Below are 23,800 nucleotides of genomic sequence, written 5' to 3' on the forward strand. Positions count from 1 at the left end.
CAGGTCAGGCCAATTTCGACATGCCAAAAACAATTTTACCTGTGATGAGGGCTATGAGATTGAGGCCAACAGGTAACATCAGTACTGACCAACTGGCAGCCTGCGACCTTTCCCTCCACTAACATACTCTTCATCTTAGAGTGGCTCTCATAGGTTTCCCACCCTGTTGTGCCTGTGCCTGCTCTACATTACCTGTGTGTGCCATACTCTAATTGCTCTACATTACCTGTGTGTGCCATACTCTGACTGCCCTTCTCTGTCTGTGTGTGCCATATTCTGCCTGCCCTACATTTTCTGTGTGTGCCATATTCTGCATGTGGGAGGTGAACCTGGTGTGGGTTTGTTAAATTGTTAGTATTTGGACATACTTAGAGGGTCCCCAAGGTTTTTAATCATGTGGTGGGGTTTCTGTGCTACCCACAGGGGAGGAAGGGGTAAATGGATTTAATGGTATGTCTTAATATGGCATAACATTTTTTCACATATGAGTGATATCCCTGAAGTAAACACCCATCATGTGGTTTTTCGTGTGCTACTACCCTTAATGTGGGTATTGCCTTAACATTTCTTGTGATAACACGGGTGTGATTTAAAGTGGAAGTGGTTTGAAAAAAAGGGAGTGGTCAACACTGGCTTCCATTATCAGGTCAGAAAAATGGTAGTACAGAAGTTGGACAGTACTGGTTGGAAAGTACTGGGTTACATGGTAGATTATTCGAGAAGGGATCGTATTTTACAATTGCACAAGCAAGGGCTGGTTACTTTTAATTGATTGATATTCTCATTGTATATGGCCAGGTTTAGTTTTTAATATTTTGGATCTTCTTTATTTGTGTAAGGGATCTTATTATTTATTATGATATATATTGTGTTTTTAAATAGTATTAACTATTTGTGCCAGGTTAATAATACTGGGATGAGAATTTGAAACGCTATAGTGATTTTAGGATTGACATTAGTATGTATTTGAAATGGTTGCCTGTATTTTTAGTGGAGTTCAGAACAATGTTATTGTGCTACAATTAGGGGTACGGTCAGTGAAACAGGGCATTACATGGAATTTTCCTTATAAATGAAAAAAGACTCATAGCCTGTACAGAGGTGTGATTTAAAATTAACCAGTATTGCCTTGTAGGAAACACAACTGAGAAGGACAGTTTGGGGGTTCAGTACCCCTCCACATGTGTAATGCCTACATATATTCTTATTAAGGATGCACCAAATCCACTATTTTAGGATCTGGCCAAACTCCAAATCCCTTGTTAAAGATTCGACTGAATTCAGAACCAAATCTGAACCCTAATTTGCAAATGCAAATTAGAAAAACAAGTCACATGATTTTTTGTATTTGGATTCAGCCAGGCACTTACATTTAGCCGAATCAGAATGCTGCTGAAAAAGGCAGAATCTTGGGTGAATACTGAACCAAATCTTGGATTTGGACGAGGCTGCCAGATCAATTAGGACCCTGCAGCTGAGTTTGCTTGTGCACAATACTAAGCCCCTGCCCACAAGCCTTGACAGCCTTCCTGGATACAGGAGTGCTTGACTGAGTGTCTTTTTCAAGGCTAAAGATGTCTGATCAAGCCGATCCTGTTCCTGCAGCTCCAGCCGGCACAGAGGGCAAGCTCATCCTCTACCATTGGACTCATTCATTCTCCTCTCAGAAGGTGAGTGCAGCTCTGCACTGCTTCTGACAACTTCAGCACCTGGACAGCTCACTCTATCAGTTCTAAGGCCTTAGTCTGTGGGTTGTGGTTTTTGGGCCTAAGTGTATAGCCCTTCCCCTTTCTTTTTACCCCCTTTATGGTATTATTTACATATGTTGCACCATATCCCAAAGGCTAAACACAGGAATGAACTGTCCAGGCATTACGAGTACTTGTACGTATGAGAAAGGCCCAGACACATCACAGATAATGTAAATAGCAAACACAGGTTTTTTTTACAAATAACAATTTCTACATCATCATTTATTTATATAGTGCCTGCAAGTTACACAGTTCTATACATTAATTTACAGTAAAACCTCTATTTTAAAGTAACCTGTTTTACGTTTTCCAGCATTTTACATTTTTTATTTGTGGTCCCACCAATTTATAATGCATTTCAATGGGTGTATTTCCCTGATTTTAAGTAATGTTTTCCCAGATTTTCAAAATTTTGTCCTGATGTACCCAAAACTGCCTTTTTCCTTTATAAATGTTATTATTTGTGAAATAAAGAGGTTGAAAATACTAACCAGATGTATATTTTATATGGTTCTGCCTGTAAATGGTCAATTCAAATTAGTCTGTCCCTTATACAGTCCTGCACCAAACACTTATTGCTTTAGGTTGTGTATGTGACAGAGAGTCTTGCACATGCCCCTAATAGTGTAAAATGAACACTGCAATGTTTAACCCTTGTTAACAGTAAACAGTAAACACAGTAAATGTATCTCAAAGTAAAACAGACTCCTTTGCTTATACCCTTTCAGTACTTGAAAATGTTTCTTTAACACATTTCCCTGATTTTACATTTTGCCAGATTTTACATAATTTTTCCCTGGTTCCCTGAAAAACGTATATCAAACAGGGGTATATCAAACAGGGGTCTTACAATGCTCAATATTTAAAAAACAAGGTTTACAAAATAAAAAGAACCCTGTTCACAAGAGCTTACAATCTAATGGATCTGCATGCTTATGTATTATTAACATTGCAGCAGCCAGCTATTGTTAAATTGTTAAGACAGTACCTCATGCTAATAAATCGAATAAATGAATAAAAAGGCAATGGCTTGAGGTATATAAAGGAAAAGTCGCATTGAGAAATCATTATTAATCTTTAGCTTCAGATTAGTTTCTAGGCCTGATGCTTGGTATTTGCACTTGACTCGGGATTGGCTTTATCCCATGCCTCCCTACAGATACAAGAAAAAGTTTCTCAGCAGACGCAAGGACAGGTCTGTCTTAATGCCCAGGCCTAGAGCGCAAGAGGCACAAGAGTGCTCCCTCACTTAACAAGCACTTACATTGTACTTTGAAAGCTGTCATTTAGTAAGGTCAGGGCCCTGTTGTGGCCTGCTCCTCATTAGATCCATAACTTGCACCTCAGCATTGTGTGTGGCCTACTTATGGGACAGTGGGGCTAACAAATACATAACCTACAAATGGCTATACATGGTATGGCCACATATCTATTGTTCCTTTCCTTGGGGCCAACAGCCTTAATTAGTAGCTTGGACAAAAAGAGGAGCTTGGGCAATGGTTAATATGTTCATTTGATGAAATAATGATGTACAGTAGAATTTTCACCCCAGCATACAGTTACCCTATGGTTTTATCAGCATGTGTATGACCAGTCGTAGGTAGCACCCCTTCACAGATCTGCAACCAGGCCATTTTATTATCTTTATTACTTAACTTATGTTACACCATCAGGCTGCATGGTTGCTCTATAAAACAACAAGTGACTTCTGGACACTCACTCCAGGTTAGGCTAAGCTAGAATCACATGACTGCAGTAGACAGGCCAATATCTTCCAATAAATAAAGTAATAGAAATGTCTCTCTATTTTATTTGAAAATTCTGTGTACTTATATTTCAGGCTAAATTAAACACTTCTTATTTTGATAATAATACCACATTTTGTAATGAATGCACTTGTGTTACTTGTAGGTACGTTTGGTCATAGCAGAAAAATCCCTGAAGTGCGAAGAGCATGCCGTGAGTCTTCCCTTGAGTGAGAACAATGAACCATGGTTTATGCGCCTTAACCCGTCGGGAGAAGTGCCGGTGCTTGTTCATGGAGAAAATATTATCTGTGAGGCCACCCAGATCATTGATTATTTGGAACAAACATTTCTTGATGGTAATCTCATTCAAACCTCTTATTTAAAGGAGAAGGAACGGTCTTCTAGCTTGGGGATGCCAAAAGTTAGGCACACCCAAGTGATCGCCAGTACTCACCTGAAACCATGGGCCAGTGCTCCTATCAGGAGAAAACTGCATTGGTCTAGGATTCTTCTAGCGAGCACCAAGGAGCGATCGTCTTCCGGCTTCTTCTATCTTCAAATTTCCCTGGGCAGACGTATATGCAGTAGAAGTAAATAGCTGACATTTTCGTTAAAGTTCGGCCTTTTGTGCTACTGCACATGCGCATCCGTGAGAAAAAAGAAGAAACCAGAAGACGATCGCTCCCTAGTGCTCGCTTGAGGAATTCTGGGCTGGTGTCATTTTTTTCTAATAGGAGCACTGGCCCGGGGTTTCAGGTGAGTACTGGCGACTTTTGGCATCCCCAAGTTAAAAGACCTTTCCTTCTCCTTTAAGGATGTATCATATATATATATATATATATATATATATATATATATATATATATATATATATATATATATAGATATATAATACACAAAACCTATGAATATCCTGTAAATTATATCCTTATAAACGGTGAGTTCTGATATCATCAGTAAGAAACGGTGAGTTCTGGTGTACATGTGTATTATAATAAATAAAGTACCCCCAATTGCAAAATGAGGATATTAGAAGTCACCTCGGAGTTCCATGACCTTTAATACGGTCATGAAACTCCTCGGTAACTTATAATATCCTTATATTTTACAAGAGGGGGGGTACTTTATTCACTATATATATATATATATATATATATATATATATATATATATATATATATATATATATATATATATATATATGTTTGTATATATATATATGTATATGTGGGTATGTGTGTGTGTTGTGTGTATGTATATGTATATATACTCAATTAACAAAATCCATATTTAGTTCTCACTTTCAGTGGCTATTTGTTAGATGGGGATTAACAAATAGTTTTGATTACATTTTCACTTATCTGACTATAGTTCATAACATTAAAAAAACAATGATTTCCATATCATCCTCGGTAACTTATAATATCCTTATATTTTACAAGAGGGGGGTACTTTATTCACTATATATATATATATATATATATATATATATATATATATATATATATATATATATATATATATATATATATATATATATGTTTGTATATATATATATATATGTATATGTGTGTATGTGTGTGTGTGTGTATGTATATGTATATATACTCAATTAACAAAATCCATATTTAGTTCTCACTTTCAGTGGCTATTTGTTAGATGGGGATTAACAAATAGTTTTGATTACATTTTCACTTATCTGACTATAGTTCATAACATTAAAAAAACTATGATTTCCATATTAAAATTAATTACACAGTGGTTCTTAGTAATGAGTATTTGACATTCATTTTCAATTTCTATTGCTTTTTTAAATAGAATTTGTGAAATTGAATATTATGAAATATTTTCCTTATAGAAAAAACACCCTGACTCATGCCAGAAGAGGGCAGCATGTATTACCCCAGGGTTCAGCATTACCGGGAGCTACTAGATTCCTTGCCAATGGATACATATACCCACGGCTGCATTCTTCATCCAGACCTGACAGTGGATTCAATGATACCAGCCTATGCAACATCTAGAATCTGCAGTGAGTTTATAACTTCTGACTACTCACCTACTGACACTTATTTTCCTTTTTTTATGCAGTGTTGACTAATTTTGCTTATGAAGAGAAGAGGTATGTGACTATGGGTGTAAGTGGGGCAAAGGGGGGTTGCAACTGGGGCAGGGGGCAATGGAGAGGGGTGGAGGGGGGGGCCTGGCGCCCAATAATGCAGCCCTTGTGGGCCCAGACTGCCCCATGTTTATATACACTATTATAGGATTTCTGAAGCAAATACACCCGTTTTACCAGTGCAGCATAACAGCACATTATATTTTTATTACTTTCCACTTTTCCCGTTACCGTTCCTTTAATATTTATGTACAGTATATGGTATTAAATTGCCTTTTTCTTTGAAGGGACAGGTTTTTAATTTATCTGTCTTGCTATATATGACTACCGTGCATGTAATTTTCAGCTTTTAATAGCAATACATTTTTCGGAGAGCAACTACAGGGATCGTGTTCTCGATCAAAAGTGGTTTTCTTAATAAGCCAATTGTGAGTCCCTACATTAAAGGGGTTACATAGTTACATAGTTAAATTGGGTTGAAAAAAGACAAAGTCCATCAAGTTCAACCTCTCCAAATGAAAACCCAGCATCCATACACACACCCCTCCCTACTTTTAATTAAAATTCTATATACCCATACCTATACTAACTATAGAGTTTAGTATCACAATAGCCTTTGATATTATGTCTGTCCAAAAAATCATCCAAGCCATTCTTAAAGGCATTAACTGAATCAGCCATCACAACATCACCCGGCAGTGCATTCCACAACCTCACTGTCCTGACTGTGAAGAACCCTCTACGTTGCTTCAAATGAAAGTTCTTTTCTTCTAGTCTAAAGGGGTGGCCTCTGGTACGGTGATCCACTTTATGGGTAAAAAGGTCCCCTGCCATTTGTCTATAATGTCCTCTAATGTACTTGTAAAGTGTAATCATGTCCCCTCGCAAGCGCCTTTTTTCCAGAGAAAACAACCCCAACCTTGACAGTCTACCCTCATAATTTAAGTCTTCCGTCCCTCTAAACAATTTAGTTGCACGTCTCTGCACTCTCTCCAGCTCATTTATATCCCTCTTAAGGACTGGAGTCCAAAACTGAACTGCATACTCCAGATGAGGCCTTACCAGGGACCTATAAAGAGGCAAAATTATGTTTTCATCCCTTGAGTTAATGCCCTTTTTTATGCAAGACAGAACTTTATTTGCTCTAGTAGTCACAGAATGACACTGCCCAGAATTAGACAACTTGTTATCTACAAAGACCCCTAGATCCTTTTCATTTAAGGAAACTCCCAACACATTGCCATTTAGTGTATAACTTGCATTTATATTATTTTTGCCAAAGTGCATAACCTTGCATTTATCAACGTTGAACCTCATTTTCCAGTTTGCTGCCCAGTTTTCCAGTTTAGACAGATCACTTTGCAAAGTGGCAGCATCCTGCATGGAACCTATAGTTCTGCACAATTTAGTATCATCTGCAAAAATAGAAACAGTACTTTCAATGCCCACCTCCAGGTCATTAATAAACAAGTTGAAAAGCAAGGGACCTAGTACAGAGCCCTGCGGTACTCCACTAACAACACTGGTCCAATTAGAAAATGTTCCATTTACCACCACTCTTTGTAGTCTATCTTTTAGCCAGTTCTCTATCCAGGTACAAATACTATGTTCCAGGCCAACATTCCTTAATTTAACCAGTAACCTTTTGTGTGGCACTGTATCAAATGCTTTAGCAAAGTCTAAGTAAATCACATCCACTGCCATCCCAGAATCGAGGTCTCTACTTACATTCTCGTAAAAAGAAATTAAGTTAGTCTGGCAAGATCTATTACGCATAAAACCATGCTGGCACAAACTCATAGTATTATGATTTGCTATGAAGTCCAGTATCTTATCCTTTATTAACCCTTCGAAAAGCTTTCCTAATACTGACGTCAGACTAACTGGCCTATAGTTTTGAGGCTGAGAACGGGATCCTTTTTTGAATAGAGGCACCACATTAGCAATTCGCCAGTCTCTCGGCACTATGCCAGATCTCAATGAATCCTGAAAAATTAAGTAAAGAGGTTTGGCAATCACAGAGCTAAGCTCGCTAATTACCCTGGGATGAATACCATCTGGCCATGGACCTTTGTTAATCTTAACATGTTCAAGTCTCTTTTGAATTTCTTCATGTGTGAACCATGCACCATGAACCAAGACAGGGCATTCCACATAGTAAAAGTTAGTTTAATGGTGAATTATGCCTATAACCCCTTGCAGGGCACATTTACAAGTACTGGATGTTTTCTGCCTGCTTACACAGTGCCTCCTGGTGGCAATGAAGTAGCATCTGCCCTCACTTTTCAACTTTTCAAAGGGTGGTTCACCTTTAAGTTAACTTTTAGTATGTTATAGAATGGTTAATTCTAAGCAACATTTCAATTGGTCTTCATTATTTATTTTTTATAGTTTTTGAATGATTTGCCTTCTTCTTCTGACTCTTTCTGGCCCCGTCTAAAATACAAATTCTCTGTAAGGCTACAAATGCATTGTTATTGCTACTTTTTATCACTCATCTTTCTATTCAGACCTCCCCTATTCATATTCCAGTCTCTTATTCAAATTAGTGCATGTTACTAGGGTAATTTGGATCCTAGCAACAAGACTACTGAAATTGGAAACTGGAGAGCAGCTGAATAAACAGCTAAATAACAAAAAAAAAAACAAAAACACAGATAATAAAAAATGAAAACCAATTGCAAATTGTCTCAGAATATCACTCTCTATACGTCATACTAAAATTTTATTTAAAGGTGAACAACCCCGTTAACAGGAACCAACATGAACTGTACAGCTTTTTGTTTTTCTAAACTGCTCCTTCTGAACTGTTATTATCCATCTGTTTTACAAACAATTACAAGCTCAACCTTAACTATAGGTTAATTGTTATATGGCATAATGGAGTGATCCATAACAGATTTTCATTTAAAATTTTGGTTTTGTGAGCTTTATTGAGAGCTTTATGGAGAGCTTTATTTTCTCTTTGCCATTGTAGCACAGATTGGTAGCACTGAATCAGAACTTAAGAAGCTCGCCCAGGAAAATCCTGATCTTGAAGATGCATACTGTATATAGCCAAGCAGAAACGACTCAAAGTAAGGGCTACATATGATTCTTGTGTGGTATGTAATGATCATGCTGTAGGATTTTTTTTTACATTGGGTTTGCCATTGTCACTGATCACATAGTCCACTTATCCTGATTTGGATACTACTGTCGAGCGATAAATCTCTTTACATTGCTGGGGTCACTACCGTGTGTATCTTTTAGGAGAGTAAACTGTACCCAAACAGTCAGGTCCATTTTGGCCTGTTCTATTGTGATGTTTGTAGACAGAGACAGATGTATCTTTTATTCCATTCAATACTCTTTCTGCAGGGACTTTTGAAAGCATTAGTGAGCTATGGGCAAAGATCCAATTTGCAGGCTGTCGTCACTGTGGGTCCCCTCCCTTTTCACAGATAACTTGTTCTTTGTGCCATCTCCCCTAAAATTTCTATTATAAACACACAAAATATTATGTGTTTTTATTGCTAGGCAAATTTTAATTTTAAGTAGTGTTGCGAGAGGGGCATAAACTGGACATGCTACAATTTATCATTAACATGATACCCTCTCTGCAAAAGCTCCTGCATGTGTGCAGGGCCACCATTAGAAATCACAGGGCCCCGCAGAACAACATTTTTGGGGGCCCCCTGGGCCCTGCCCACACTGTCGCACAAGCCCCACCCCAGATCCTGCCCACTCCACATCACAGTTAAAAGACCACATAGACATCAGCGCTAAAAAAGTAACCCCCCCCCACACACAAGTTATAAAAAGCTATTGATGGTCAGGGCCTCCTTATAAATTAAAAAAAAAAAAGACATTGGGGCCAGGGCCCCCCTTACAAGTAAAAAAAAATAGGAGCCCCAAAGAATATTTTTTTAAAAAAACATTGGCGCCAGAGCCCCCCTTACAAGTTAAAAAAAATTGGGACCCCAAAGAATATTTTTTAAAAAAAACTTGGTGCCAGGGCCCTCCTTACAAGTTAAAAAAATTGGGGCCCCAAAAAACTATTTTTTAAAAAAACATTGGTGGCAGGGGCCTATAGAATATTAAAATAATACATTGGTGGCCAGGGGATTAAAAAAAACCAAAAAAAAAACCACACAAATTGGTGTTCAGTAGAATTGAACTCATGGCTTCAGGACTTCAACTTTGCCTCCTTTCGTGACTTTGGGTCTTTTTGCCGCTTCAGGACTTCAGTTTCGACAGTTTTTCGGGACTTCGGGCCTTTTCGCCGCTTCAGGACTTCGGCTTCGGCTATTTTCAAAGCTTCGGGTCCTTCGGCTGTTCAGCACTTCCGCATCGCAGCTGTTCGGGACTTTGAAAATGTCCGCAGGCATTTGCAGCCACGAGAAAAAAAGAAGAAACCAGAAGAGGATTGCTCCGTGGTGCTCGCTGGAAGAATCCTGGGCTGATGCAGTTTACTTCTTATAGGAGCACCAGACCAGGGTTTCAAATAAGTATATGTGAACACTTGGGGGTGCCTAACTTTTGGCACCCCCAAGTGAAAAGATCTTTTCCTTCTCTTTTAAAAATTTTACTAATATACCCCCAACATGGGGCTAATAGGTACTTTACACGTATCGGTACCTAGTGCTTCAAGGTTATATAATACATAAGCACCAAAAAATCAAAAGGTATTTATTTAAGTAGGTAGTGCTCTCTAAGTTATGTTTAGGTTTCTGGTTTCATGTGAACACAATGCAAGTAGATGACAATTGGTTTCCTATTCTCACTTGTGCTTCTGACCCCTTCAGCTTGGGGTTAGTGTATTTCATGATGGGGGTAGTTAATTAATTCTGTCCTATTTTTTTGCAGTTATATAATGTTTGAATCTGTTATCAAATCCATGGCCCTTTCAATTCCTAATTCCTAAAAGTGATAATGAGGGCTACTCGTGAGAAGGTATTTCCTATAACATATGCAGTAAGGGGGTGGTTATTATTGAGTAACTTGTGTGAGGTGCCTCCTTTATGCTGCCCAAATCATGAGAGAGCTAATATTTCTGATAATGTGTATTTTAATTTGCAGACAAAATTGCAGGACCATGATAATATAAAATTCTTGAAGAAAATCCTTGAGGAACTAGAAAAAGTCCTGGATCAGGTTGAAACTGAATTGCAAAGAAGAAATGAAGAAACACCAGGTGAGTGGGGTCTATGTAGGGTAGAGGGATAGTTTTTTTTTATATTAAGGGTTTGTTTCTCCTTTAAGCTGGAATCATGCAGATCCCTCACATATAGAATGTTCTACAGCTCCCACAATCCCTTTCCCCACCAGGCAATGATGGAATACGCAGCTTAGAAGAGATCAAATGAGTTTCTCACATGTAGGATGACCCATTGAACATTCATTGATGTAAAAAAAGTAGTTATTGGCATTAGGTATTTATAGAATGATTAATAATTTACATTTTCCCTTTAATTATAAAATCTAATTATGGGTACATATTGCCCAGCACATTAAACCTTTTTGGATTTGTGAAACTAAAAGCATATAAAAGTGTCTTCTATTTATGGAACACTGTAACGCTTAAATTGATAATTATATATGTATTCATCATGTTATTCATCATATTTTTTAAGCCATTTATTGTGTTCAGTGTTAATTAATTTTCATTGTTTTCATTGCAGAAGAAGGAAATGAGTCTTGGCTCTGTGGACAGATGTCTCCTTAGCTGTGACTTTAAATCGGCTGAGGTACCTGGGATTTGCAAGAAGGAACTGGGGCAATGGCAAGCGCCCTAGCTTAGAGGCATATTATGAACGTATCCTGCAAAGAAAAGACATTTAACTGAGTATTAGGAAACGTCAACAACATACTGATTTCAGCAGTACTGCCAACTGCCTTCCGCGTCGCCAAAAAACGCGCCCCTACTATTCTAGGTTCAACTGTAATGGTGGGATTGCTAGCAGGTGCAGGATACTTTTTCTTTCTCTGCGCTAGAAAAAGATTATTCAGCGTGTTCCTATCTATAAAAGCAAAATATTTTTTCTAGGTAACTTTTATTAGTTTTGGTGCGCATTAATATAAACGGGCCAAATAAAATTTCTGCATCAGCAGCCCTGCACAAAAGAAAAATATCTATTCCAAAATGAAAGATACTACAAAAGCACAATGATGTATGTGCTGAGTGTGATACATTCTTCTCTACAGGCATTAAATTAGGAGGAAAGTCTCAGCCAAACTCTTACTTAAACCTTCAGATTATCAGAAATCTGATACTTTTATATTTTCAATTAAGAGAAAGTCACTGGTTTTGGTAAAATATATATTTGATCCACTTAAGAAAGCCTTAATGACTTGGTCAAAACTCAAAGAACAATACAAGCTTCAGGATTCTGACAGATACTATTATTTGGCATGTCAATGTGGTCTTTCTCTGCTACATAATAATAATAAAAACCTGGTTTTAGCTGAGCACAAGCTTGCAGACGATTTGGCAGAGTTTTTGGAATTCCCTGGTCTGATCTCTATTAGCTCTCTTTCTAAACAATTTTGGAATGTTTATAGTACAGATTCTCACCCGTTATTGAAACCATCCACTAAATGGTCTGAGTTTTTACATTGTCAAATAACTCCCTCAGACTTGGTAAAATCTATTAGGGATTACAATAAATTAATTTTAGCAGAAAATTGGAGGATACAACATTTTAAGCTTATCCATCTAGGCTATGTAAAATTATTTTCAAAAAATTCCTCTTATGGCCCTATTTCATACTGTCCTAAATGTGATGAGACTAATGTGTCACTTTTTCATTATTTATGGTCTTGCCCAAAGATTGATATATATTGGAGGGAAATTATTGGTTTTTTGAATTATCAATTGAAGATAAGGATTAAATTGTCTCCGTGCTTTGCTTTTTTGCATCTAGATAATGTAGTGTTTCCTTTAGTTCCCAACACAAATTTTATTTCCCCTGAATTATTGACATTTTTTTTTCTAGCAGCTTCCAAGAAAGCTTTATTTAATTCTTGGTTACTAAAAGAACCCCCCTCGTTAACAGATGAACCAGCTTAGTTGGCAAGAAGCCTTATTAACCAAAACCAAAGGAAATAATTCCATTGACTCTTTTAAACTGATTTGGTCTCCCTTTTTTGAAGCTTGTCATTCTAATATAGGTGATCAAATAGGACGGTTTCTGCATTTATAAGATGTGCTTTCAGACATTCCAGTCAATGAATGGACATTTTTCTTTATTTCTTTCAATATGTTTACATCCACTGGCTTAGTTCATTTTAGTTAGTTGTTGTCAGTCTCATTAAATGGTATTTCGTTTTTAATAATTTTATGCCATTGTATCGATTATAACTTGTCTTTCATCTGCATAAAATTTGCTGTCATACTGTTATTTGTTTAACATGAAAATCAAATAAAATATTTTCAAAATAAAATAGAAGGAAAGTCTGTTTGCACTTGGGGGTGCCAAATGTTAGGCACCCCCAAGTGATTGTATTGACTTACCTGAAACCCGGGTCTAGCGAGCACCACAGAGAGATCCTCTTCCAGCTTCTTCTGTCTTTGAATTTCCCCGGGCAAACTCATTCGCAGTAGAACGAAATAGCTGACTTTTTAGTTAAAGTTAGGCTTTTCGTCCTACTGCGCATGCGCAACCGCGAGAAGGAAGAGGAAGACGGAAGAAGATCTCTCCGTGGTGCTCATTGGTACAACCCCAGGCTGGTGCAGTTTTCTACCGATAGGAGCACCGGCCTGGGGTTTCAGGTAAAGTCAATACAATCACTTGGGGTGCCTAACCTTTGGCATCCCCAAGTGCAAACAGACTTTCTTTTTCCTTTAAAATGGAAATAAAAATCTAAAAAAAGAATATGGCTAGAAATGCTGTATCTTATATACTGAACATACTATACCAGCATAGAGGTTCAGCAGCCCTGGTTTCGGAGCTTCCATGTAGTGTCAATTTGGATAAATGACTCGGCCTTATGCTATAAATGTACTATTGCATATACTGTGGGTTCCTAAGCTCAGGTAACTGACGGTAGCCCAGAGCTTTACATTTTATGTGAATAGTTGCTTTTGTTATTCTGGTCACCATGTGGCTATGCTAGAGAAATTCTAGAGCAGGTTCTACTCTGTGGCATTGAAGAGGGGAGTTTCTCTTGGGAAGTTACATACATGAGAGTGTAGTGGGCTACTATCTCTTTGGCTGTCGTAAAGAAAATAAAGACGATGACCAAGTAGCCTGGGAATCCTTGTACAGGTATGTCAACTGTTATCCAGAATGCTGGGGACCTGGAGATTTCTGGATAAGGATCTTTCCATAATTTGGATCGTCATACCTTAAGTCTAAGGAAAATCACGCAAACATTAAGGGGCACATTTACTATGGGTCGAATATCGAGGGTTAATTAACCCTCGATATTCGACCATCGAAGTTAAATCCTTCGACTTCGAATATTGAAGTCAAAGGATTTACCGCAATTCGTTCTATGGAACGATCGAAGGAAAAATTTTTTGATCGAACGATAAAATCCTTCGAATCGAACGATTCGTAGGATTTGAATCCATCGATCGAACGATTTTTCTTCGATCAGAAGTTGCTAGGAAAGCCTATGGGGACCTTCCCCATAGGCTAACATTGGTGCTCGGTAGGTTTTAGGTGGCGAAGTAGGTGGTCAAAGTTTTTTTTAAAAGAGACAGTACTTTGATTATCGAATGGTCGAATAGTCGAACAATTTTTAGTTTGAATCGTTCGATTCAAAGTCGTAGTCGAAGGTTGAAGTAGCCAATTCGATGGTCGAAGTAGCCAATAAAATACTTCAAATTCGAAGTATTTTTCATTCTAATCCTTCACTCGAGCTAAGTAAATGTGCCCCTAAATAAACCCAATAAGCTGGTCCTACTTCCAATAAGGATTAATTATATCTTAGTTGGGATCAAGTACAAGGTACTGTTTTACTATTACAGAGAAAAGGGAAATCATTTTTAAAAATGTGGATTATTTGATTAAAATGGAGTCTATGGGAGACTGCCTTTCTGTAATTCGGATCTTTCTGGATAACGGGTTTTCGAATAACAGATCTCATACCTGTACTGTATTTGACGATATTATTATTGGGACTTGTGTGACATCTGACACTGGAGAACCTTTGCTAGTGACTGCGAATAAAGCTGCTACTGTATTCATCTGAAATATCCTCCAGTTTATTCTGCTCTTATTATTCAGCCACAAGTCTCCCAATCTCTATAAGGGTGGTGTGTTCTCTAAATTTTTGATTCAGCCATTTACTATAAAAGTTATTAGTACCCATGCTATACATTACAAGGATCTACTGGGGTCTTATTCAGAGGCATAGATTTTAACTTCTATGGTGGCAGCACTGGGCTAGTACAGATACAGCATTTCTAGCCTAATTCTTTGATGAGTTTTACTTTCCTTAGAAAATGAATGTCTAGCATTTAAGTAATGATATATCTGCAAAAAAATTATTTATAATGCTGCAAATTGCATAAAGGTATTTTTGTGGTTCCAGATAAAGTGGCAAGATTAGTTCAGACTGTCCTATTGGTGCAAAAGTGTAGTGTAATTTGAAAGGGTAAACACACACCTGGGCTATTCAATGACATAAAATGGTTTAATAGCACTGTATGTATCAGTGTGCATGGGTACCTTATTAAAAGTGCTATAAGAAAATAACAACCATCTTTTGCTTCTAACATACATGGCCAGGCTATGTGCATTGCATTTTGCAAGCTATATATATGTAAAAGCAAATAACACAGCACTTTCCAGATAGCAGTGAGTGCAAATACTGTAAAATGTCACATGGCTAAATGTTTTCAATTTTATCACTTTCACAAGTTTATATCAGCGTGCTGATTTTAATGGGGACGGTATAGGAATCAGAACTGCTTCTGGGAAAACAACTATTATTTTTTCAAGGAGAACTGAAATAGCTTATATGAGCTCATTCTACCAATTAACAGCTCGGTTACTAAGCAAACCCACTGTATAAAACTGTCTAAAATGCATAAACAGTAAAATGGACACCCGTAAAATGTAACACGTGCAAAGGAATTTCAGAACAGAACTAGTTCATTTCATAACTTGAATATCCTCTGCATCTTTTCTGCCCATGTTAATATTAAAGTAAGCAAATAAGCACGTGTGCCTGATTTGCAACATGTCTATATTATTATCATCATAATGAGAGGGACACAAATTAGGTCCTTTACAAAGCATATGGTAGTTTTTTGGAGTTGTTGACATTAACTACATTTCTTGTAACCCAGAAGGAAAAAATGTTTTGAGTCACATCCCATCATAGTTAAAGGGAATTTTGACATGACTATCACACATGTTAAATTCTCCCCAGCATATGCTAACATTTCCAGGCAGCACTTGTACATCTGGGCCATATTCAGGTTAATTCCCATGCATTTGGCACAGTCAGTAGTGCTTGTTGGTCTGTTGCTCTAACTTTTCTGAAAAATAAAATTCCACATGTGACACTAGCCTAATGCTGGATCCATTGTAGGAGATTATTTTCTTACTTATGGCATATTAGAGGTATGAAAATATATATACATTTTTAAATCCAAAAGATATTAGAGTCAGTTTTTATAAGGATATACTTAAGCACACAAACACCCACTTTAAGGCAGAGGTCTCCGGACTCTTTGGGGGTTATTTATCAAAATCTGAATTTTTCTGGTTCATTAGAGTTATGACATGATATATACATTTCAAATCCAAAAGATATTAGAGTCAGTTTTTACAAGGAGATACACACATACTTCCCCTGTTTTTCTGTCTGTGACATCATCCAGCCAGTTACAGTCTGGAGAGCCATCCAATTTGCTGGGAGCCCCAGTGCATCTCTGGGAGAGGAGAAGGACCCAGGGGAATGCCTTAAGCTCCCCATAGACGCAACGATTCTTCTTGCCGAATGACCGATTTTTGGGAAGCCCGACCAATCCTTCGAAATTATCATGCAGTTAGTGGTATTCGAACGATCGTACATCTTACGATTTTTCGGCCAACATCTGTCGGGAAATTGATCGGCCAGGTCAAAAAATCTTTGTCGGTCCCAGTGAAATCTATCTATGTTTGCAGGGCCAAGCAGGCAGCTCCCCTTTGTTTTCCTGGTAAATTGGTCTTTTTAGTTGATGGTAAATTCATACGATCGTTCTGAGAAGATTGTGGTCTCACGATCAGGATCTGATCTTTTAAAAATCTCAACATCTATGGCCAGCTTTACTTTGGAGCCAAATGCACAGGGTTGCAGATAAAGGGAGCCCCTGCTGCAGCAGCCAGCCAGCCAGAGAGAGGCGGAGAGAGACAGCAGGGAGAGTGCAGCATGTAATGTGACAGATGCAGTACTAAGTGGTTTGTGCTCAGCTGGACAGATCTGAGTTTCAAGGGTGCCCTGCACTCCGTTCAGGGTTGGATGCCGGTTGCAACCCTTGTGTGTCCCTGGCGTGAGGACAGGTGTTTCTCGTGAGTCTGCCACGTGGGAGCTACAGCCTATATAATAAATGAGAGGTATATTGGGGCAGGTAGCACTACCTAGGGAATAAAGAGCTCTGGGGAAAAGGGACATTTCAAGTGAACTGAACTGTGTTGTCTACCCAGAGTGGGAGAGACTGTGCTAGTTACTAGACAGGACCAAGTTTCCCCAATGCAGTAATATTACTGCATTGCACTGTTTAACCAATTCTTTCTTTTATTTTTATATAAAGTTTTTTATTGGTTTACTGCAAACTATGGGGCAAATTAACTAACGTGCAAATTTTCGCCAGTGACTGCTTCGACATACCTCGCACAACGTCGCCAGGCGCAAATTCTTTACCACTACGCTAATTCACGAAAATGCAAAGTTGCGTCTCAGCAGCCGAATGCTGGTGAATTTTCACTAGCGCTGCTTCTGCTGGGTGAACATTTCATGGCGAATTTTCACTAGCATTCATTTCTGCCTAGTGAAACTTTGGGTATCTTAAAGTCGTATGGACGTCTTTATTAGTAATTTGGTGCAAAGGCTTGAAGTGGCCACTTCAAACGCATGTCCAATGAGCCATAATAAAGACAGAAGAGATCCTCTATTGCCCTAGACACGAGCCCACCCAAATGTGGCATGCCCCTCAAATTAGTTTTAAAAAATTGTTCACACATAAATCTTTAATAGTTCGGAGATTTAAAAAAAGTCGCCAGCGTTTTTTACAACTTTAATGCATTTCCCGCATACAGGATATGATGTCACTGACATAAGATTAAGGAAGATGTAGCTTCATTTTATCAGTTTGCCTGGTCTGAGGTGGTGAAGTAAACTCGGGCGAAAGCGGTAACATTCAGTAAAATTCGCATTATAGTGAATTTGTGGATTAAGACTGTTCACCAGAGCAAAAAGTCACCTGGCGATAGAGTGCAAATGAACAACAGCAAAGGAATTATCCTCTACACCTGTTAGTAAATTGGCGATGTCCATGCGTATGGGATTTCTGACGCTAGTGACGGCCACTTCGCCCTTTAGTGAATCTGCCCCTGTGTGTTTTATTTTCCTAGTGGAATTCCCCTGAGGTGTGATCCTCACTGCTCACTAGGTGTAGTCAGTGTGCTGTAAACTCCAGTTCCCAGTATCTTTCATACACAAAGAGAGCTTAGGGTCACTGCAGCTAAGTCACATTACATGCTGCAATTCTATTACATACTAAAAGTTAACTTAAAGGTGAACCACCCCTTTAACATTTTTCTGTGGACTTAGATTTGCAAAGGAAAGACTTGCTATTATGAACAGAATGGACAGTGCAAAATAGACAAGGACAGCAGGAAGATACAGAAATGGGGTAGGCAAGTGAAAGAAGGAGTAGCTAATAATATAAGAAGACGGTCTGTGACATCAGCAAGGACATGGGGCATTGGGGGCCCACTGGGGCTGCAACCTCCAGGACCCTCCTCTCAAAGTCCATAACCCTCTCACACTTATAACAACCTGTTTGACTCCTTACTCCTCCTTAACGTTGAGGGGTTGGTTGGGCGGGGATGTGGCCTGGATCGGTGGGGCCCATGAGAGTCAGGCCCACCAGGTTTTCTCCCAGTGTCCAACCAACCCAGTTTGATTCTGAGTGAGGAGATAAAATACAGATACACAACCAGTCAAAATGGGTATAGCTAGTTAAGGGCAATTGCCGACAGAATGAAAATAGGCAGATTTTCTATATTACATATTAAATACTATATCATTTATTTTGCTGATTCTTTTTGTGATATAACAATGAGAACATCATACCTTTATACTTCATTTATGTGCACAATAAGGGATGGGGAAAGTATCCAACATACAAAGAAGGGACTGTGGGTAATAGACATGGAAGCAAGAATGGGGAATTACTATAGATAAATGAGGTTGAGGAGAAGTAATGAACTAGACAACTCTGGGAAATGTAAAGTAGTAATGGGGATTGTATTGACAATATGAAAATGAATTCATTTAATGAATAGAAGATGCTGCCATGTATTTCCACTGCATTTCAGCTTAGTGTCTGCATGAGAAGTAAAATACATCCCTTGCAACACACTTAAACTACCAGCAGATGCCAGCAGACTGCCACAGGAGTCTTTCTTTGGAATTCTAGGTGGCAACCATGCTTAACTCTACATGTATATCTTCTGCAAGTTTTGGGAAATTATAGAATCCCTTTGCAAACACACACTTACATGTTTTAGTATAGAGTTGACCACCGTCGGTGTGTGAACTTCATGGGAATTGAACAGCGGGCTGGCCGGTGGCATAGTTGATGTCCTGGCTCAATTCCAATCAAGGTTTCCTTCAACAGTCAAGTAGCACAGGGACAGGACATGTCTTTTTAATTAACCTCATAATGTTAATTATATCATTAACAAATGACAAAATAGGTGTCGCTATAGAGAGGCAATTTCATAGCTGGTCTGACTGCCATTGCTTGTGCAATTATTGGGCCTAGTGGGATTGGGCAGATTTCTGCATGCTGCCAGCTCTAGGCTGCTGTACAAAAAGGGTCTCCCCGTTAGCTGTTTGAGAATAAGGGGTTCCCTGTTCATCCTTTCTGTGAAAATGAGATCCACATGACTATAGAGCATTCTGTACTGTGTATCAGTTGTAATCTCGCATTCAAGAAGAGAACCATGTTTTCCATTTTTGGTAATAGCGTTTGACATTGGGTCCCTTTTGCATGAATAAAACTGGCCAAGAAAAAGATATTTATTTGTTCTAGTTTACCAGTGCTAGGCATAGAGGGGCAGATTTTCTAAAAACATTTTTTTTTTTTGGGTCAAAACTCACAAATTCGAATTTAAAACCACCAACTCGAATTTGAATGTGAGATTTAGCAGACCTCGACCCTGGAAAAAGTTTTAATTCGACTATTCTCAACCTAAAACCTGCCAAGTTCATGTAAAAGTCAATGGCAGAGGTCCCTTGAACTATTTGAAGATGTTAATAGTAGTTATGAGTCACATTTTGCTTTGAAAATGACTCCCCAAAAAAATGTTGGACATCAAAAAAATATCATGTGTCAAAAAACAATTGACACGAGTCAAATTTGACTTGCAAAAGTTGAGTTTTTTTTCGAAGGAAAACTCGTTTCGAATTGAGTTTTTGGGTCTGGACTATTCGATCAAATTTAGAATTAGAAATTAGAATTTTTTCATAAATAACACACCATTCGAATTGTGAATAAAATCTAATTTATTAGAGTTTAAAAATTACTCTAAAATTAGACCTTCTGCGCTAGCATCCTGGCCCTCTCTGTCACCCTCGTGGAACCCCCCTAGACCAAAAAGTGAGGGCACCGGAGGGGGGGGCGGCAGCAACACCAAGCTGCTTCAGGTGGAGGAGGGGCCAGGATTGCCCCTGAGTCTATTCTTTAACTACAGGTAGCAGGTTGGAATGTGGAAAAGGAAGCAGCAAGAAAAATAAGAAAAGCTAAGGACAGAGTGCCTATGGTTTAGCAGTCACAAAAACAAAAATCTTTAGCAGTAGATACTATTGATGCAGCCAGATCACAGCTCTGCCAGCCTGTGCCTGCTGAGAAACCCATATCTAACTTTGCTTCTGAAAGAACTGAAGACCTAGGGAAACAGTGCAGTGCTGGCAGTTATTGTTGCACATTGATTTGACCAGGAACAGAATATGCAACCAATCTCTATTAGCCTTAAAATACAAAAACAATTAGGAATATAGTAGTCCTTTAGATAGACTCTCTCCTGCCGCTCCTTTTCAGTCTCTCAACTGCATAAAGAAATGTAGTATATAAAAACAACAATGTTTTTGGAACCAGCCCCTATAGCAAACTAAGAGAGTAAAAAACAAACAAACAAAAACAGAGAATATGGTGTAGTATTTTTGTTTTTTTCTGAAACACCCGGTGTTTGGAGAGATGAAGCAAATTTCTATGTGGACTTCCCTCTATACCAAACTTTCTTCCAGTACCTTTGGTGGGAAAGCAGAGCGGCAGCATGGGGCTGAGTCTGGGCGAGGACTGGGCGGGGTCTGTGTGGGGAGATGGGAAGTGGGATGGGCCCCTCTGATGATTTTTTTGCAGAGGGGCCAGGAGCACTCTAGTTACACCACTGATACACAGTAGGGACGAATACTGACCCCCATTTTGCCGAACTACAAACTTATTCACAATGCCTAGCTAACATGGTCTAAAGTCTTTTAGGAAAGGGGTAGTGAGAGCTAAAAGAGCCTCCAACGAAAAAAAAACAAGACACAGTTGTGACCTCAAAGCACATGGATAATATCTTCAAATGCCAAAGCTAACAGAGAGTCAACTAGAGTTAGAAAGCAGCATCAAAGGGGCATACATTATTGTTGTGATTAGGCAGCCTAAATAAATAGTGTGTTAAAAATTATCCAAATCTGGAAACATGTTTAATCCGATAGGGCCCTGCCTGTTTTTTTCTCAACTCAGCCTATTTATAAAGAGCTGTTATTTCCTAAGGGAATTTGGAAAACTTCTTTTGGTCAAAATAATAATAAAAATGTAATCATCACTATATTACTACCTATCAGTATTCACTATCATTCAATACTGTATCAAAATGATTGAAGTCCTTATAGTAGACGAAACCTCCCCCCCCCTTTATGTGAAAAGACCCATCCACTTTGGTTTATTTCTGATCCTATTTCTTCCTTTCGGCCATTTACAGAAGATGGAGATTCCTGAAGATGCAGAAGAGCCCTTAAGGAGCCCTTAAGCAGTGGCGTAACTACCAGGGGTGCAAAGGGTGCGATGGCTCCTGGGCCCGCACCCTCTTGGGGCCCACCGTGGCCACGATAATGGATATCGTGGGTGGTTGGGCAGGGGGAGATTTTACAGTGCACGCGATTCATAGGGGGGAGGGCCCGACAGGGGGGCCCAGGTGCTCTTCATATACCAGGGCCTGCCGATGAGAAGTTACGCCACTGCCCTTAAGCTCCACTGCACTACTGCACAGTTACGTGTTTTTAGAATTAGGGGAACATTTTTCACTAACACACAGTGCAGGGAGGAATCAGGGAGGGGGAACTATGGAGGGCAGTGGAAGGGGCTTTTCACATTAGGGGGGTTTAGTTCTCCTTTAAGAAATGATGGTATTTCAAAAAGTTATGACAATGACAACTCCATCAACATCAGTGCAAATATTTTAATCTTGTATAAATAGAAATTGGCAAATATGATTAAGAGTGTTGTAGTGTTACTAATCTGCTACTTTCCATATAGGGTTGTAGAATTTCTATGTGTATGCTAGGAAATCTTTATACAATAAACAGGATTTTCTGTATAAGCCTATCTGTTGTGAGCCTTCTACACAATGAGGTGAGGCCTTTGATTGCAGTAGCTAAGAAAGAGCTTAGTACAAATTGACATGAACAAACTTTAGACAAATGAATGATTAATGAACATCTGATACAGTCAGCAGATACAATCTTGGCAACTGGGGACAGACAATGGAAATACTAGTGCGGAAATTCCTTGGCTTATTTTCCATGAAACTCATGAGATATGTAGTATTAAGGCTCAGGATACTATTTTCAATGGTTTAGAAAGCTTATTGCTGCACCCACAGAAGTAGGAGGCTTAAACCTTTCTTTGTAATGCTGTGCAATCCTTTATTTTTCATGAGTGCATTGGCTATAAATATTTGATATGTCGTACACTTGGGAGCACATTTACTAAGCTCGAGTGTTGGATTCGAAGTAAAAAAACGTAGAATTTCGAAGTTTTTTTTGGCTACTTTGACCATTGAATTGGCTACTTTGACCTTCGACTTCGAAATGAACGATTCAAACTAAAAATCGTTCGACTATTCGACCATTCGATAGTCAAAGTACTGTCTCTTTAAAAAAAACTTCGACTACCTACTTCGGCACTTTAAACCTACCAAGCTACAATGTTAACATATGGGGACCTTCCGCATAAGCTTTCTAAGCTTTTTTTGATCGAAGGGAAATCCTTCCTTTGATCGTTCGATCGAAGTATTTGCGGTAAATCCTTTGACTTCGATATTCGAAGTCGAAGGATTTTACTTCGATGGTCGAATATCTAGGGTTAATTAACCCTCGATATTCGACCCTTAGTAAATGTGCCCCTTAATTTCATGTTGCTTTAATTGTTGTTTAGGTTATTCTGAATTCTTTGCCCTCTCCTACTCATTTGACAATGGAGTCCCTCCTTTCCCCTTTTCTGCAGCTACTTCCATACTGTGTTCTTTCTTATATCGTTACTTATTTTAAAGTGAGGAAATTGCTGATTTGTGCCAGACAGTGTATTGATGTATACATGTGTGGGATCCGATATCTGGAAACCCATTATCCAGAAAGCTCCCAATTGCGGGAATGCCATTTCCCATAGATGACATTTTAATCAATTAATTAAAATTTTTACAAATTGTTTCCTTTTTCTCTGTAATAATAAAACAGTACCTTGTACCTGATCCCAACTAAGATATAATTAATCCTTATTGGAGGCAAAACAATCCAATTGGGTTTAATTGATGTTTAAATTATTTCTTAGTAGACTTAAAGGAACAGTAACACCAAAAATATAAGTGTTTTATAGGAATGAAAATATAATGTACTGTTGCCCTGCACTGGTAAAACTGGTGTTTTCTTCAGAAACACTATAAATATATAAACAAGCTGCTGTGTAGCCGTTGGGGCAGCCAATCAAG

At 38.5% G+C, this 23,800-nt stretch overlaps 1 pseudogene; it reads left to right on the forward strand.

Annotated features, from left to right (window-relative positions):
* Positions 1-1,337: 1,337 nt before the first annotated feature.
* LOC108695352 lies at positions 1,338-11,646 on the forward strand (annotated as a pseudogene).
* Positions 11,647-23,800: the final 12,154 nt, after the last annotated feature.

This window comes from Xenopus laevis, chromosome 6S, assembly GCF_017654675.1.
Source record: "Xenopus laevis strain J_2021 chromosome 6S, Xenopus_laevis_v10.1, whole genome shotgun sequence".
In the NCBI taxonomy this organism is placed as follows: Eukaryota; Metazoa; Chordata; class Amphibia; order Anura; family Pipidae; genus Xenopus; species Xenopus laevis.